This window comes from Ctenopharyngodon idella, chromosome 10, assembly GCF_019924925.1.
Source record: "Ctenopharyngodon idella isolate HZGC_01 chromosome 10, HZGC01, whole genome shotgun sequence".
Taxonomy (NCBI): domain Eukaryota; kingdom Metazoa; phylum Chordata; class Actinopteri; order Cypriniformes; family Xenocyprididae; genus Ctenopharyngodon; species Ctenopharyngodon idella.
In genome coordinates, this window is record NC_067229.1 from 15,253,592 (window position 1) to 15,273,242 (window position 19,651).

Below are 19,651 nucleotides of genomic sequence, written 5' to 3' on the forward strand. Positions count from 1 at the left end.
ATTAGCATTTTTATTAGGTACTTTTTAAAGTTTATTTTTTATGTATACGTTGAAATACGTAGGACATTTTACCTGAATCAGCTCTTTTTAACAAAATTATGAGCTGCAAACTTTTACTTTTAAACTTATTTACTTAATTTTAATTTCTTAATTGCTCCATAGACTTGATTTGTTTTTATCAGTTTAGAGATAATTGTGTAATTGTCGCAGATGTTTAACTTGTATTGAACCCGGAACATTCCTCTGAATGCAGTCTGTGCACACATAAGCAATCTCACTTTTATACACATATTCATTAAAATTATTTTAGTGCTCCTGATGGGTGATTGTTTACTTCCATTACCCTTGATGGCAATAACAGGCTGTTCCCGACCCATGTGCCACGAACCTCCCGCTAACTTCACCCACTTCCCATGACACAATGCGGCCTGAGCTCATTAAGTAAAGTCAGAGAAGTGGTGATCTCACCACAGAAGCAGCCCGCAATCATCTCTTTGCTTTTAAACCAAACAATTAAAAGCAAAAACTTTGTACTTTCGGCTGACCTGCGGCATCGACTCAGTTTGCAATTCAATATTAAGCGGCTTCCAATGACTGTAAACCCTTTGTTTACTTCAGTATAAACATCTAAGTATGGTTATTAGCTGTAATTATCCTCAGAAGGAACTAAAAGAAATGACTTTCTTGCCAACTTAAACAACTAGCTAGTAATAAAAACAAGGTTGAAGGGAAAAGTACTCCAAGTAGTGCATTAGCAAGAAAACTAGCAAAGAAAAAAGCTCACTTTAGGTTTTTCCCAGCAGGTTTGGACTCCATACAGGTCAGCGGTCCCAGCGCAGGGTATTTTTGTTAGCCAACTCCTGCAATCGGCAGAAACTCGCCGTCCGTGTGTGTTACTCACCGCACGGCCACTGTCATTCTCATTTCTTACATCTATCAATTCCTACTTCACTTTATAAATAAGAAATATGTTTTTCTCATCTTTCCATTTCAACTCTTATGTAAGAAATGGAATAACCAGAAATGGAAAGACGACGAGCCTTAAAAGTCATTTGGAGCCATTTCCCCGCTAACGGGAAAAATGCATCAATAATACAACAAAGCCTTAAAAACCAATGCAACCAATTTCAGCGCAGAGGATTCGAATTCTGTAAATGTTGGGGCATTTTATATTGATGTGCTGTTAAAAACCAACCCAGCTCTTGAGGGGAAAAAACATCTAACTTCCTAGGAATGAATCACAAGGATAAAACGATGCAATGCACTCTAGAGGCCTGAGTTTGTAGACGGTTTTTCATTAGTGGTGTATTGTTTGGAACAAAATACATGCTAGCTTGTCTTTAGTTTGTCACTAACATCTTTCAGTCATCATAAACCTGGCTGCACAGCTTATTCCCTGATGTAACATACAATCCCAATCCCATGTTATTTGTTGTTAGACCTATTAAATGTTTGGTAAACTAGCCTACCATGAAAACTAGTTTGATTTGCTAATGTTTCAAAGGTAATTTCATGTGTTTAGGTTTTATTTGCCATCCATTATTCCCAATATGGCCTTTTGTTTTTGGTTTTGTTTTGTTATTTGTTTTTTGTTTTGTTTTGCTTGATTTGCTTTTGTTTTGTTTTGCTTGGTTTGTTTTGCTTGATTTGCTTTTGTTTTTGTTTTGTTATTTGTTTTTGGTTTTGTTTTGCTTGATTTGCTTTGTTTTGTGTCTTCTGCTTTGTTTTGCTTGATTTGATTTTGTTTTGCTTTGCTTTGTTTTGCTTGATTTGCTTTTGTTTTGTTTTGCTTGATTTGCTTTTGTTTGTTTCTCTTTTGTTTTCATTTTTATTTGTTTTTAAATATTTTAATATAGATTTTTATTCTTTTGTATTTGTTTCTAAAAAATCTAATATTTGTATTCTTTTTTTATTATATGTTTTGGTGTGTATTTAATGTTTATTGCTGAATTTTCAGCAGCCATTACTCCAGCATCATTACTCCAATCTTCAGTGTCACATGATCCTTCAGATTCATTCTAATTTGCTTTTGTAGGAGTTTCAGGCCCTATTTTTGACCCTATTTGTTGCAGATTTGTTAGGCATCCTCTCTTGTTTGTAACATATCCATCCATCCCTTAAGGAATTTTTGTCTGCCTCAAAAGGTAAATATGCAGAATCATCACTGATAGCCCTAAAACTGCTGATACTGTTTGCTACTTATTTGTGCAATGCAGGACTTGGCACAAACATTTGCATTAAAACCAAATACCAATTTAATTAGGATAGAACAGCACGGTCACAAAAGGGGAAAACCGGCCCATTCCCACCAATAAACTTTGCAATCAGAAAACTGTCTGTCGGCCATCCAAACAGAACCGCCTCAGCTCCATTAATCTGGCAAAATCCATCAGAGAGCGTTCATCAGGACCCAAGCGAGCCGTCTGTCAGCACGCCTGTCTTAAAGAGACGAGCGCTGTTTGGGCCTGACAAACAAAAGACATTATTTTGACAAATAGCCTGCAGATTAGGGACCTCTTTGAAAGCGGGGGCCCCCAGAGGTGTGCCGAGAGCGAAACTGCTCCAGGTGGTTGTTTGTTTGTTTGTTTACTCGTGCTGAATGTGGGGCAGGGTTGAAGTGATTGAGCGACTGACAGAGCGAGGGGCCCCGGCTCTGTAGGGGACATGTAAAGATCAATGGCGGCCGTGTTTGTCACTCTGCATCAAAGAGAGGTTTCCAAAACAACTTAAGTCGACACTCGAATGAGAAATGTTCCATATGTAAAGCCTCGCCTTGCTTTGATTCAAAGTCAGCATGGATTTTATGCTTTTATGTGCGATTATTTTGAGTTTGTGTGTGTGCGCTGACAAAATACACCCAGGAAAGCAGGTAAGTCTTGTTTTGCTACTGAAGTCAAGTAAAATATTTATCTACTTGCAAGAATCAGGCAAATTATTTTCTTTTCGTGGAATCTGGTTGAATTAATACAATAATTTAATTTCATCTTAATTTATAACCCATGTAACTTATTCTGGCATTTTTCATTTATTTATTTATTTATTTATTTATTTGAAAACACATCAGATCTCAATGGGGAAATATATCATGCTGGATATCCATACTGATATGGACTGGGTAATGTGTTAGGAATGAAAGGATGCCACATCGTTTGGTGGAAATGAAAATTATCAACCTACAGAGCACTGAATTTAAAGACACCCCAAAAATCAAAGTGAAAAAATGATGCAGCAGGCTAGTCCATTTTGCTGAAATTTCATTGCAAAAACTCAAAATGGTAGTAGTTTTGTAGTTTGTATGGCCCCCATGTGCTTGTATGCATGCCTGACAACGTCGAGGCATGCTCCTAATGAGACGACGGATGGTATCCTGGGATATTTTCTGATCTGGACCAGGGCATCACTGAGCTCCTGGACAGATGCAACCTGGTGCCGTCGGATGGACGAAACATAGTGTCCCAGAGGTGTTCTATTGGATTTAGGGCAGGTGAGTGTGGGGGCCATTTAATGGTATCAATTCCTTCATCCTCCAGGAACTGCCTGCATACTCTCGCCACATGAGGCCGGGCATTGTTGTGCACCAGGAGGAACCCAGGACCCACTGCACCAGCGTAGGGTCTGACAATGGGTCCAAGGATTTCATCCCGATACCTAATGGCAGTCAGGGTGCCATTATCTAGCCTCTAGAGGTCTGTGGTCCCTCCATGGATATGCCTCCCCAGACCATCACTGACCCACCACCAAACCGGTCATGCTGAATGATGTTACAGGCAGCATAACGTTCTCCACGGCTTCTCCAGACCCTTTCACGTCGGTCACATGTGCTCAGGGTGAACCTGCTCTCATCTGAAAAGCACAGGGCGCCAGTGGTGGACCTGCCAATTCTGGTGTTCAATGGCAAATGCCAATCGAGCTCTACAGTGCCGGGCAGTGAGCACAGGGCCCACTAGAAGACGTCGGGCCCTCAGGCCACCCTCATGAAGTCTGTTTCTGACTGTTTGGTCAGAGACATTCACACCAGTTGCCTGCTGGAGGTCATTTTGTAGGGCTCTGGTAGTGCTCATCCTGTTCCTCCTTGCACAAAGGAGCATACACCGGTCCTGCTGATAGGTTCAGGACCTTCTATGGCCCTGTCCAGCTCTCCTAGAGTAACTTCCTGTCTCCTGGAATCTCCTCCATGCTCTTGAGGCTGTGCTGGGAGACACAGCAAACCTTCTGGCAATGGCACGTATTGATGTGCAATCCTGGAGGAGTTGGACTGCCAGTGCAACCTCTGTAGAGTCCAGGTATTGCCTTATGCTACCAGTAGTGACACTGACCCTAGGCAAATGCAAAACTAGTGAAAAACAGTCAGAAAAGATGAGTAGGGGAAAAAAAAATGTCAGTAGCCTCCACCTGTAAAACCATTCCTGTTTTGGGGGTCGTCTCATTGTTGCCCATCTAGTGCACCTGTTGTTAATTTCATTAACACAAAAGCAGCTGAAACTGATTAACAACAGCCTCTGCTACTTAACTGACTAGATCAATATCCCAGGAGTTTAACTGACTTGATGCTATTCTCTGATTAAAAAGTGTTCCTTTAATTTTTTTGAGCAGTGTATTATATTATATTATATTATATTATATTATATTATTAGTTCTTTTCATGGAACTTGGTTGAATTAATAAAACATTTTAAAATAAAAATTTAATTTTGGATTAATTTGGAACCCTGATATTCATTCTGGCATTTTTATTTTTTTTATTTTATTTTATTTTATTAGATATTTTTAATAAGATGTAATAATTTGTATTATTATATAAAATGTTTATATTATATTATATTATTTTATTTTATATTATAATATATATATATATATATATATATATATGTGTGTATGTGTATATGTGTGTGTGTGTGTGTGTGTGTGTATAGTACAAATGCAATTTTGTGTCTTTAAAGCTGTCAAACAGTCACTCTTATTTGTTTTGTTTTGTTTTTTGGCCAGTATCATCACCATATAGGATAACATGCCTGGTAAAAAGACTTTTAGCAATTTATTCAGCTCATATAACCTCTTCCCAACTGAATGCATCTGAGTTTTAACTAATTTAGCAGAACCGTAAACACCAAAGGAACAGGAACAATGCAGGGGTTCTGTAATGCATCTCTGCAGTGAGTGAGAGAGTGTGTGTGTGATCTTGCATCCAACAGATGGACGTGTGTAAATGAGGCAGTGACTGATGAGATGTAGAGCTGCTGACGAGGGATTTAATGAGGCTTGGAATTGGGGTGGGGGGATACAGAGAATAGTAAAGAAGAAGAAAAAAAGAATAGACAGATAAACTGAGGAAGAGAGGTGGACGGAGGTCAAAAGGAAAGATTCTGGTAAACATCTCACTTAGAATTGCATTTGTGCTCTTTATTCACAGAATTAATCAGCTCGAGAGCTTTCTCATTCAAACACACACACACACACACACAGGCTGTATTCCAAAACCTAGTGCGCCTGCTTTCCTACTGCATACTTAGGCAGCTGCCCTCTAAAGCTCTTTTGCAGCAACAAAGCTCCCGGAAGACATTCGTTTTCAATGAAAGCTGGCGATTTGAGGCGACATGAGCAACTGTTTGGCATGTCTCAAGAAAGTTTAAAAGTTTAACTTTAGCAATTAAACACCGACTACAAAAGGAAGACAAATGAGCTCACATGATACGTCTCCTGATCGCAGTCAAACTTGTTGTGTTTGATTTCCATATGATCTCTGCCCATATGCAAGGATGAAATAAATGTTAATATAATATATACAATTTCTGACATGGTTTTCCAGACATCTTAAAGAAAGTAAAAAAAATATATATATATATATATATATATATTAAAATTATAATAACTTTGGAACCATTTCCGAAATGGTGTGCATTGTTTTGTTTTGTTTTGTTTTGTTTATTTTTTTTTAATTTTTTTTTTATTTATTTATTTATTTTGATGTTTGGAAATAATGCTAGAGCATCCTTGTTACAGGGCATTAGGTAACAATGAAAAATGCAAATGGTGACACTTTTTTTTTTTTTTTTTTTTTTTTACAAATATTTATTTAGTACAAAGAGATTTAAATGTTCAGTGTATTTTTTATGATTTTTTTTTTTTTTTTACTAAATTAACATTAAATTGACAGCTACCTACCTTTTGGAACAGCCTTTGCGTCACGAGTGTGTCTTTGATGTCTAGAAATGCTTCCTATGTTGTTATCTCGCTAGGTTTTGGAACGGAGCCAGTATCTCTCTCCTTTTCAATTCAAGGTGCTTCATTATCATGATGTCCTCTCCTAGCCGCCCCCTTCTCTCTCTTATTGACGCTTGTTGTTTAATGGCTCTGAGTGGGCAGTGCATTTTAAGCTCTGATTAATGGAGCAGTAATGATAGGCTAACACCTAGATGTAGCAGGTAATTATGCATTAATGAGCTGTGCAAAAGTACTCAGACACACATAGACTCGGTCACACGTAACCACACAACAGCGCCAGAGGCTTTAATTGCTTGAAAGTTGCTCCTCCATTGCTCAGGAGACTTAATTGAGATCTCATTGATGGTTCATTCATGAAACTTGTCTCAGGATGTTTCTCTTAAAATTGCTTTGGAGAAAAGACGATAAATAAGACAATCGTTGATGTAGAGCAGAGGTCTCCAAACTTGGTCCTGGAGGGCCGTTGTCTTGCAGAGTTTAGCTCCAACCAGCTCCAACATACCTCCTTAAAAGTTTCTTGTATGCGTAGTGAAACATTGATTAGCTGGTTCAGATGTGTTTAATTGGGGTTGGAGCTAAACTTTGCAGGACAGCGGCTCTCCAGGACTGAGTTTGGAGACCTCTGATGTAGAGTAAAGGTGCGGTCATATTTCGGTGAAATTTTGTGAGAAAAAAAAGGTCTGTCAATAGTGTAGTGATGTATCAAGCACCGCTCACACTGAAGTCACTGTTAGTCAGTATGGTGTAACCAACTTGGTTACACCTTGCTAAATCTGCATGGGAAAATTTTTCACCTTCGTGCTAAACTCTAAATCTCTTGCATTCCCCCTGCAAAAATTTACTGAAGGCCCATTCACACCATGAATGATAATGATAACTATAAAGTTTTTAAAATTGTAATGATAACGAAACAGGAACGATATCGTTGGTGATTTTTTTTTCAAGCTGATGAACACTAAAATTATTGACAGCCAAACAGAAACTTTGGTGTGGATGCCAATACAGTTATCATTATAGTTCTCGTTCTTGGTGTCAATGGGCCTTAAAGAATACAAAACTATAAAATTAATGTTAACCCCTTTACACGTACGATCACACCGGTGTGATTAGAATGTTCAGCGAATCACGTGATCAGCTGCCTTCAAATGTGCTTTCGCGCGAGCCAGAGAAGGACGCGCTCTGCGCTTTTCATAATATCACAAATATGCAGCGTTTTTTTTAACCACATAATGTTTATTTTAGGTTTCAGACATTTAAATGCACATGAGTAGTAACAAAACAATACATTTAGAGTTTGTAGAATACACAATGATGTCTTTGGAAGCAGCAATATTCCTTTCCATTACGATTAGACGACACGTCTTCTTCATATCAGATACACATTATGTAAGTAACTTTAAAGTTTACCCTATTCTTCTCCCAGTTCACCGGCTCACTTACCTTCATGTATTTCGGGAGAAGTGGATGAATTTGCACGTTAGATTGGATTCTCTGCACTGCGGCACAAACTAACATGGCGGCGCCCATCGCACGTAAATCTCAATTAATGCGATCATTATAAAAGTATTTAAGCAACAAAACACATCCACTTGCACATATTTGACAAATTGAATATCAGATATTTCATGCTATAGTCAACAAATTTGTGAATATTTTGAATAAAAAAGGAAAAATGAAATAAAAGCAGATCATCAGTGATACAGTGCTATAGAGGGTATGCATTGACATCACTTTCCCACCAGAACGCGCTCCCTCAGCTGGACTGAGTGGCAAAAGAACCTGCTGCCTGATTGGATTTAATAGGGGAAACTGCGTGAGTAAACGTGAGTAAAACAAACTATTAGACTAAAGGTTGGGCTCAAAAGTGTTCCTTATAACATGTCAAAGAAACCTAATCCATGGATATTGACATGCAGCCAGGAATCGTGTTTCCTGACATTTATATGTGCCTGATTTCGACGCCAGGGAAATATATAAAGCAAATCTGCCTGTGAACGCTTTTTATAACTACAATATAGGCAGGGGCGCAACTGCACATTTGCTGAGGGGTATGCAAGATCATGGTTGGCGCCCCCCCTAGCCTACATTGTGTTTTGTCTACTTGTGACTTTAATGAATATGACATTGAGCAATTGATATGATCAATTAATCCAGAAAATCCAAAGGATTCACATTTTCTCACATTTTTCAATTTTCTTGCCACTCTATATCCCCTAACCCTCACACACAGAAAACTTCCTGCATTTTACTGTCGATTTAACACGTTAATTAGATTCATTAATTACAATAAAAAAAAAAAAAACTTTACATTTTTTAATGCACTTGCCCCGCCCCAAACCTATGTAGGTCATCTGATGAGGAATATAATGCAGGGCAACAACTCACTATGCGATGGATAGAGATTACAGAATGCAGTTAGAATGGCCATAAAACTCAAGATACTGGAGCAAAAATGCCCCTTATTGAGTTTTTGTCTCATATTTATCATATGAGTTAAGCAGTATCACAAAAGTAACGGATTTCAATATTACACGAGTGCTGTTTTTGTCCCAAATAAAATAAGTGCAACATGCAATAGGCTACTTATTTTATACGTAAGTTCAAAATAAGTTTATATTGTGTTATTTTAGACAAAATATTGTCTGGTTTGTTCAATTTTGCCAATGAAACTATAAAGACAAAGCAGAACTGTTCGTCTCCATCAACACACAGCAGTGTTTCATTTCTGAATCTGCGTTTTAAATGTAACAAAAGTGATTCAGCGGACCATTCATAAAAGACTTGAAGCGGCGCTAGACGCAGACCGACTGGTGTATGACATCAAAGACTTACAGTGATATAGGTTACGCTTACCAATTTCTTGTTATCCACATGGACATCGATGTCCTCATTTTAAGACACTGTTTTTCATTTTCATTTTCTTTTTTGCGTTTTCTGTTTTCTGTTCTGCGCCCCAGAAACGCTTCCCTCCTCTGTCCATTTTGGACATGTGACTGTCCGTAACAGAGCAACGGCTCTTGTCGAAATGGTGAGCAGTTGATATCACTTGAATTTAAAATCTAAACAAACATTGTTTTTCAACAAACATCATTTTTAAATTTATTTTAAACATTTTATTCAAAAAGATTTTCAAAGACGTTTTGGCACAACGCATAGGGGCGCCGCCCTCCGCCCTCCGCCCTCCTATGCGCTGCATATACTGCATACCCCATTTTTGCGCCACTGAATATAGGTAGGTCTAAATCTGAGTGATCACTTATGTTATATATATCGTCATATCGTCCAGCCCTAAAACTTGTGTAGATTTTGTCAGTGTTTATTTAAAACACCCAATTATGCTGAATATAAGATGGTAAATATTTAATTGATGAGTTGTCAACACAGTATATAGAGTATGATTTTACCCCAAAATCTCTGCCTGGAGTCCGGTTGTTTCTGTGAATTGTAGTGATCCATTTGCTTCTTTTTTCTGTAGCTTTCGGCAGTCTGTAAAAATATCCCTCAGATTGCTTGCCAAATCTAATTGTACAGTCAATCGCAAAGCTCTTTCCTGTTTTGGATGTGTTTTGTGTATTTTTCGCGGCATTCACGCTGAAAACCAATGCTGCCACTCAGTCTTTTTGCCACTCAGTGGGCGTAACCGCAGTCATAACGGTCGACGGTGACGTCACGTACATACCCTCTATTGTGGCTGCGGTGTGTCGCGTGACAAGCAATGACGCGTCACCATGGAAACAATAAAGTCATACATTCTAAATGTAGCTTTGAAAAACTCACTCTGAGGGGTCAGCCAGAGTATTTTAAATTTATACGTGAAAGGCACAACTTGGTCTTGAAAGAATATGATAATAAATGTTGGAGTTAATTTTGAGATATTTGACTATATCTTAGCAAATCTGAGCAGAGTTTGAGACTTTGAGATACGTTCTGAAACTCTAGGGGAGATGCATGTTCTCAAGAGAATAATCTCAGAAGCAGGACACTTAAACTTCTCCACACATTCTCCAATTAGTCTCATTGCTGTCTAGGGGAAACATTTGAGATATTTAAAGGTTGGTTCTTCTCAAGTCTTCCCAAGCCATACAATAGCTTGACCAAAATTTAAGTCAAATCAGTACCTGTCACGATCACTGTCTGTTCCTGTCAGTTCCTGGACTCCATTTCCCATAATCCTCCTTGCCAATCACATGCACACTCCACACCAATCACCAGTTGCCACATACAGCTTAGCACACTACCTGGACTATAAAGGACTTACACACACACAACCTCATTGCGAAGTCTTGATTTGCCCCGGTGATCACTTCTGAGCGTTTTCTTGTGGATTGTATTTCTGTTGCCATTGGACTGTTTATTGGACTGTGTTTGTTTGCCACCTGCCCTGACCATTGCCTGTGACTTTACTCTGCTTGTCTGCCGCCTGCCTCGACCATTGCCTGTCCCTGTTTGTGTCTCTGCCTTTGCCCTGTCTACTCTGTAAGTACTTTTAATAAACAAGCTGCAAATGGATCCTCACGCATTCGACCCATCATTACAGTACCAGATTTGACATCTTCCTTTTCGTGTCCCAAGCGTGCCATTTTTGAATGAGACTTAAGAGCTTGATGCAAATAAATACTGAAATTTAATCTTATTTCCTTAACAAAGCTATTGAATGACTTCAGAAGGCTTAGAAAAGTGGTATGGACCTCTTTTGAAACTCAACATCTCCAATCTAATACATTACAAAAAAGATCACTTATATGGCTTTGGAATGACATGAGGGTGCGTAAATGATGAATTTTGGATGAACTATCCCATTAGAGAGCTCACATTTGCGTATTTCTCTATTCTCCGGGAAGCCCTGAAATAAGAAAATGTGGCATTCTGTGGAGTGGAGAGCAGATGTTTGCAATCGGATTTAGATAGACATCCTCATTGCCCAAATTATCCTCTTTGTGGTGTTTCCTCTCCAAGATCTGTGCTCCCTCCATTAAAAATACAACACTAAGATTGTTTTCAAGTGCCGCGTGTGAGACTTTCATGAAAAGCACAAAGTTCCTGTAGGGAAGGGTAGAAAAACTATTGAATCAATTTAATGAAAAAATATTGAATGTTTTGGTTTTGTTTCAGATATGGCTCCCAGTGTCGAGTTTGCCGACGAATCAGTGAACCTCATTCTGATAGGTAAGAATGCAATCGTATTCAAAAGATGACCTATATTAATCTACAACTCTGAATCATACATGGCCACACTGATAATACCAGTCTCAATGGATATTTAAGGTTGAATTATTCAGTAAATTAGCTTTATATGTTATTCAACCTCATGTTTTACTCATAGCCACACCCACTTTCCACCATCTAATCAATTTCCAATGGATAAAATCAAGTTTAGGTCTTCAAGTCCCACCCTCTGAAGAACACACTGTTTTTTTAGATACACGGGCAGTTTACACGACATCGTTTTCAACTAAAAATTGAATTTTTTTATGAGTTTTGGTTGACCATTTACACGACAACGCCACTTTAGGGGGCTGAAAACACAAACATTTGAAAACAGATTCAAAGTGCAAGGTTTTGAAAACAATACCATTATCATCTCAGAGTAAACTACAAAAATGCTAATTTGTGAAACTGGTGACATAGTGTTTCTTTACAAAGTGACATCGCCAACTACTGGCCTGGCAAAATAATACAGCGTTTTTACTCGTTTTCGTGGATCCATGTGAATGGGGATCGTTTTGACAACATTGTCTGTGTGAGAAAAACAAAGGAAAAACATTTTCGTTTTTAGTACATCATTGTCGTGTAAACGTACCCTTAAAAAGATTCTTTACTGGCATCTACGTTTCCATGAAGAACCTTTAATATCATTTGAATCTCTCCATTTCATTTGACAAGGTTCTTTATAGTGGATAAAGGTTCTTTAGATTCTTAAAATGTTCTTCATACACACACACACAAAATGGTCTATTTCAGAACTGTTTTCTGAAAGGTTCTTAGGGCAACCCATAATGATTCTTCTATGGCAGGGGTGTCCAAAGTCGGTACTGAAGGTCCACTGTCCGGCAGAGTTTAGCTCTAACCCAAATTAAACACACCTGAATCAGTTAATCAAGGTCTTCAGGATTACTAGAAACTTGAAGGCAGGTGTTTTGAAGCTGTTTGGAGCTACTCTCTGCAGGACAGTGGCCCTCCAGGAGCGGAGTTTGACACATGTGGCCTAGTGAGACCTTGATTAGCTGGTTCAGGTGTGTTCAATTGGTGTTGGAACTAAACTTTGCAGGACATTGTCCCTCCAAGAGCAGGATTGGACTCCTCTGTTCTATGGCGTCCATGCAAAAACGTGTATTATCAACTTGAATTCATTCGTTTCTGTTCTTCTTGTGATTGTTCCATCACCCAGGAGTCTCTGTAATAGCAGCTGTCGTGATGATACTGATAATGATGATAGTGGTTCTCCGCTACATTGCCCATCAGAAAGGTTCATATTACACCCATGAGGAGGCCTTAGTGTTTAAGAGCGACCCCGAGGTGCAGGTCCCAGAAAGTCCGGAAGATCCAGAAGAAGGTAAGAGTCAGTCTCCACCATTTTCCCACTTTGGCTTTAGGCCTGAAAACTGATGCCTCCTGCTTAAAAACTATTTAATAACTTTTTATCAGTGACGACTGTTGTATTTCTCATAATAGTGTTAAAAATTTGTTTTACAGAGGAGCCTTAGTATCTTCTGGCGGAAAGCCTTTTGGGACGTTTCCTGCGTGAAATGTATCACTGCGAGCGACAGAAGGATCTGTCGTGGCTCTTCTTCCTTTTCACTCCAATCACATATGCCTTTTTCCAACAGATGTCCTTTTCTGATGGCTTTACACTCAACCATTCCAAAACTAAAATAGATTTCCATGTGCATAAGCACTTGTGTGCTAATTACTTTGTGTGTTGCTGAATACTTAAATGACATTAAAATGTGATTTTTTTTTTTTTTTTTTTATACTGTAAACTTTTATCCTCATGAATGAACACATTAATGTCTCCATATAGTGATATTTGCATAATCTTTCATATGAACATACTATGAAGTTCTTTTGCTAATATTAAGTGTATATTTCATAGATTATTTAACTTATGCCAACTTTAGTGACTGGTTGGCGTGTATCTTTTGATAGAGACTCTCTAAGATAGCCAGAATCATGCATCAAACACCACCACGTGACTCATTATCCAGGAGGTTGTCAAAAGCTACTCTGAAGGTTGTCATCTTTTATGTCAGTTCTTTTGAAACATCTGTAGTCACTCAAAAAAATATTCACAGGTGGAAAAAAAAATTGGAAGAGCCTTTGACAGCTGTCCATGTGCTTAGTGGAATATTTCACTCTATGAAAACTATCATTTTTAGCACAACCTCACGTCTTTCAAAACAGTTTTAAAAAAAATGTTCTTTTGTGTGTGCGTGGAACCCAATATTAGATATTTAACAGTGTTCACATTGCTGTGATCCATATAACAGAGTATATAAATCTCCAAAAATGACAATAAAAACAACACGAGAGAGAGAGAGAAAGAGAAAGAGAGTAAATTATGACTGTATACACCACTGTTCAAAAGTTTGAGGTCAGTAAGATTTTTTAAAGAAATTAATACTTTTATTCAGCAAGGACACATTATATTGATCAAAAGTATCAGTGAAGACAATTTTAGAAAAGCTACAAAAGATTTATATTCCAAATAAATGCATTCTTTCAAAACTTCTATTAATCAGAGAATCCTGAGAAAAAAAAAAAATGTATCATGGTCTTCACAAAAAATGTTAAACTGTTTTCAACACTCACAATAAGAAATCTTTCTTGAGCAGCAAATCAGCGTATTTTAAATTTATTCTTTTAAATGAAATATTTTGCAATAATACTGTTTAGCCTTGGTGAGCATAAGAGACTTAATTCAAAAACATTACAAAAATCTTACTGACCCCTAACTTTGGAACGTGTGTGTGTGTGTGTGTGTGTGTAAATATAATATATTTTGTGTGTTAATATTATATACAAAAATGTTATAATACAACATTTTTGTATTATTTTTGTGGTTTGTTTGTTGCTTGTTAATCTATTTAAGCTTAAGAAAAAACTAAGATATGTTTTGCTTCAATTATGAATAAAATGAGTGATACAGAAAATGGTAAAATGACTTTAAAATAATCCTGGTAACGCTTTAGATTACAGCCTGGAAAGTACTGCGTAATTACAAGGAATTTACAGTGTAACTTTTGGTAATTATAGTGTACCTATAAAGTAAGTACATGTAAGTATAGGGGAACAATATGTAAAGTTTTGGGAATAAAGGAGTAACAACCATGAAAATATCAAATTATGGTTAACAAATTATGCATTTAAGTACTGAGTAATAACAATTAACTGCATGTACTTACTATAGGTTTAGGTTTGGGGTGAGGGTTTGGTTTAGGGTTAATTGCATGTAATTATGCATATTTTATAGTTATCACTACAGTAATTACATGTAACGTGTATCAATGACACTGTAAAATAAAGTGTTACCCAAATTATTTATACTGTAAGTATTTTAGAACTAAGGGGTATTTATACAATTATGATAGACAACAATCTTACGTTTGGGAGCAATTTAGCAAGAACATACACTGCACACCTTTTTGTAATAATAGTGTACAAATATATAAAGGCTTTTTTAAAATTAGGCTACATATCAGTGCATTTACACAGTATTTTGTTTTTATTGCAAAAGTGCACAGATTAAGTTGTTTCAAGGCAAGTAACTTTTTTTTTAGCACAGGGGAAATGCTCTTGTTTCATGTAGTTACAGAGTAAGTACAATAAAAACACACACAATCTGATATCACTTGAAAACCTTTATTTGAAAAACAACTTATTTCAAAACAGATTTACAACACTTCTTATTTGTTTCTCTTGCTTGGCTTCCTCCTCCTCTTGTTCTTTCTTTCCACTGATGAATCTTAAGAGGGAATCCCATGTCTCTTGCTATTCTGTATGCATTAAAAGAAAATACAGTACACCAAGAAATGTGCTCACCATTTACTCATCTTTTACCCTCATTCCATCCGAGATGTATACGACTTTCGTTCTTAAGCAAAAGCTTTTTTAGATAAATAAATAATCTCTGGAAATGTTTTATAATGCAAGCTCATATGTTCCTAAAGGTTGAAGCATCAAACAGCACATACAGCAATAACTACAGTAATCCATATGACCCCAGTGGATGAATCAATGTCTTCTGAAGTGAAATGGTAAGTGTTTGTAAGAAAAATACCAAATATTTTACATTTTTAAACTGTAGACTAATGCTTCCGACCAGCTGTCACCTGTGCATGCATGAGATGGTTGAGAGTTGAAGCATGACATAAGCGTGCCGAGAAACTCATTTTTTTAATGAATGTTCTAAACAAAATACACAGAATAACAGTTAATAATAATGAGAAACAAACAAGACAGTTTCACATAAGTAAACCAGCATACAGAATTGCAAAAGACATGGGATTCCTTCTTAAGGTTCATAAGTGGAAAGATTTAAAAAGAAGAAGAGGAACAAGAGAAGGAGAAAGCCAAGCAAGAGAAACAAACAAACAAAAAAAGGGGCAAAACGTGCTACTTTCTGTCAGGACTTCAGAATTTAAAATGAAAAGTTGATTTTAAAAAATGAATAAATGAATAAGAAGTGTTGTTGACCTGTTTTGAATTAAGTTGTTTTTCAAATAAAGGTTTTGGAGTGATATCAGATTGTGTGTGTTTTTTATTGTACTTACCCTGTAACATGGAACAAGAGGGTAACAAGCACCACTTTCATTTACAGCCCACAATGTCACACACTGTTACTACATTGTACAAGAGTATTTCCCCAGTATTTAAAAACAAAATTGCAATAGTTTTACTTGCCTTGAAACATGTAAGCACAAACTAAAACAGAACAAATTACTGTATGAATGCACTGATATGTAGCCTACCCCATAATTAAAAAAAAAAAAATCCTTTATATATTTGTACACTATTATTACAAAAAGGTGTGCAGTGTATGTTCTCGCTAAATTGCTCCCAAACGTAAGATCTATCATAATAGTAAGTCCCCCTTAGTTCTAAAATACTTACAGTATAAATAATTTATTATTTTCCTGGTTGTTACACCTTTATTCCCAAAACTTTACATATTGTTCCCCTATACTTACAGTGGGTACGGAAAGTATTCAGACCCCCTTAAATTTTTCACTCTTTGTTATATTGCAGCCATTTGCTAAAATCATTTAAGTTCATTTTTTTCCTCATTAATGTACACACAGCACCCCATATTGACAGAAAAACACAGAATTGTTGACATTTTTGCAGATTTATTAAAAAAGAAAAACTGAAATATCACATGGTCCTAAGTATTCAGACCCTTTGCTGTGACACTCATATATTTAACTCAGGTGCTGTCCATTTCTTCTGATCATCCTTGAGATGGTTCTACACCTTCATTTGAGTCCAGCTGTGTTTGATTATACTGACTGGACTTGATTAGGAAAGCCACACACCTGTCTATATAAGACCTTACAGCTCACAGTGCATGTCAGAGCAAATGAGAATCATGAGGTCAAAGGAACTGCCTGAAGAGCTCAGAGACAGAATTGTGGCAAGGCACAGATCTGGCCAAGGTTACAAAAAAATTTCTGCTGCACTTAAGGTTCCTAAGAACACAGTGGCCTCCATAATCCTTAAATGGAAGACGTTTGGGACGACCAGAACCCTTCCTAGAGCTGGCTGTCCCGCCAAACTGAGCTATCGGGGGAGAAGAGCCTTGGTGAGAGAGGTAAAGAAGAACCCAAAGATCACTGTGGCTGAGCTCCAGAGATGCAGTCGGGAGATGGGAGAAAGTTGTAGAAAGTCAACCATCACTGCAGCCCTCCACCAGTCGGGGCTTTATGGCAGAGTGGCCCGACGGAAGCCTCTCCTCAGTGCAAGACACATGAAAGCCCGCATGGAGGACTCCAAGATGGTGAGAAATAAGATTCTCTAGTCTGATGAGACCAAGATAGAACTTTTTGGCCTTAATTCTAAGCGGTATGTGTGGAGAAAACCAGGCACTGCTCATCACCTGTCCAATACAGTCCCAACAGTGAAGCATGGTGGTGGCAGCATCATGCTGTGGGGGTGTTTTTCAGCTGCAGGGACAGGACGACTGGTTGCAATCGAGGGAAAGATGAATGCGGCCAAGTACAGGGATATCCTGGACGAAAACCTTCTCCAGAGTGCTCAGGACCTCAGACTGGGCTGAAGGTTTACCTTCCAACAAGACAATGACCCTAAGCACACAGCTAAAATAACGAAGGAGTGGCTTCACAACAACTCCGTGACTGTTCTTGAATGGCCCAGCCAGAGCCCTGACTTAAACTCAATTGAGCATCTCTGGAGAGAACTAAAAATGGCTGTCCACCAACGTTTACCATCCAACCTGACAGAACTGGAGAGGATCTGCAAGGAGGAATGGCAGAGGATCCCCAAATCCAGGTGTGAAAAACTTGTTGCATCTTTCCCAAAAAGACTCATGGCTGTATTAGATCAAAAGGGTGCTTCTACTAAATACTGAGCAAAGGGTCTGAATACTTAGGACCATGTGATATTTCAGTTTTTCTTTTTTAATAAATCTGCAAAAATGTCAACAATTCTGTGTTTTTCTGTCAATATGGGGTGCTGTGTGTACATTAATGAGGAAAAAAAATGAACTTAAATGATTTTAGCAAACGGCTGCAATATAACAAAGAGTGAAAAATTTAAGGGGGTCTGAATACTTTCCGTACCCACTGTATACGTACTTACTTTATAGGTACACTATAATTACAGAAAGTTACGCTGTAAATTCCTTGTAATCACGCGATACTTTCCAGGCTGTAATCTAAAGCCTTACCATAATCCTTAAAAGTTCTGCGTGTGAACAGATATATACAGACACATATAAACATTCTTGTGAGCTCAAAACAAAACTAATAATAGGGACCATGATTTGTTCTTTGATTTGTGTCATATAGCTGTGTGTGATTGTACATAGAGAACTAATTTTATATAGACTCTCTTAATGTACAGAAATATAGATGTTTCAGATATTGCCAAGAAGAATCCAAGTAAATAAAACTGAGTATTGCTTCATTTTGAATCCAGCTTATATATTTATACAATCTGAACCACCTGCAGTATCTGTTTGCTGACCTATATGTGGTATGGATACAGTAATACTATTCTAGAGCTCTAAAAATACATATTTAAGAGAGACAGTTAATGTTAATGTAAACAGTGTTTGATGGTCCACGTAGGAAACAAAAGACAAACAAACAAAGACTGCGGTTGTAGAGTTTTAAAAATAGCCGACTACGCAAATCAAACGCTACATCTCAGAATATGGGAAACAAACCAGCCCAAACACAGCCTTTGTCTACAGCAATTTGTGGAAACTGGTACATCTCGCTATAAGATGGAAGCCAGTGACCTGATTAGGGCTGGATGAAAACAGTTTCTAATTAGCGGTGAACAGCGTTACCCCCTCAGAGAGTTGAGCTGAAATAAAGTGTCAACAACAGCAGGAAACTTTCAAAGGAAAACTCCGATATAGCATATGCGCTAGGGGAATTAGCCCATACCCGATCTCGCGACTATTATACGACCATGCAAAATACAATTTTGCAGGGAGAAGCTCAAACAAACAGTGAATGGGCAAATACATCAAACGAAAGTGGTTATTTCTGAGCTATTTGCTCTGCACTGAGGCTCTCCGGAGATGCTACGACGTACAGCATTCAGACCACCAGTAAACCCAGACGCCAAAATTGACATCTAATCATGCCAACTCATGTTTGATCCAGCTGAGGTGACGTGATGCCTCAAAAACATGTCAGAAATATAATAGCTTTGCAAGATGCGAAAATTAACTTTCCTGAGGTGTTAGCGACCGATTTGTTTATTTGTATTAAATAGGTTAATGATATCTCCAGCGATGGAGCATCAAGCAATTTCCGCTAATTTTCTGCTGCGGGCACGCAGCAAACGAACCCCCTCCCTGAATAGGCAACACAATAGGCCGGTTTGATCCAGCTCTGTTTGGGCGTTAATCACCATCAAAACCGTCATTTCGCATTGATTTCTCATCTCAGCAGAAGCCATTACAGGGAATAAAAACGACAGATATGACAGAGCGAGTTTCAGCCCTCTTTAGAGAGGTCGACCTTTGTCAGAGGAGTCTGAATCAAGGCCATCATCTCTCAAATATCATGTAAATGTAGCAGGATAAGACTGGGAGATGCATAATGCTGCACGTATCGCACATCAATAGCCACATAGGGAACAAAAGATGTGTGCTTATTTTGATGCCTTCAAGTCATTTGTCATAAGATTAAAGGAATAGGTCACCTAAATATGAAAATTGTGTCATTTACTCACCCATA

At 37.8% G+C, this 19,651-nt stretch overlaps 2 long non-coding RNA genes across 2 annotated transcripts in view; one reads left to right on the plus strand and one right to left on the minus strand.

Moving 5' to 3' along the window:
• The window catches only part of LOC127521116 (uncharacterized), a 43,106-nt gene extending 24,744 nt beyond the window's left edge, over positions 1 to 18,362 (plus strand). The window contains exons 3-5 of the long non-coding RNA XR_007932276.1: positions 11,334 to 11,387; positions 12,610 to 12,774; positions 12,915 to 18,362. This is a non-coding gene — a long non-coding RNA (uncharacterized LOC127521116). The remainder of the gene's footprint in view (positions 1 to 11,333; positions 11,388 to 12,609; positions 12,775 to 12,914) is intronic.
• The window catches only part of LOC127521117 (uncharacterized), a 147,999-nt gene that overhangs the window by 63,213 nt on the left and 65,135 nt on the right, over positions 1 to 19,651 (minus strand). The window lies entirely within an intron of this gene.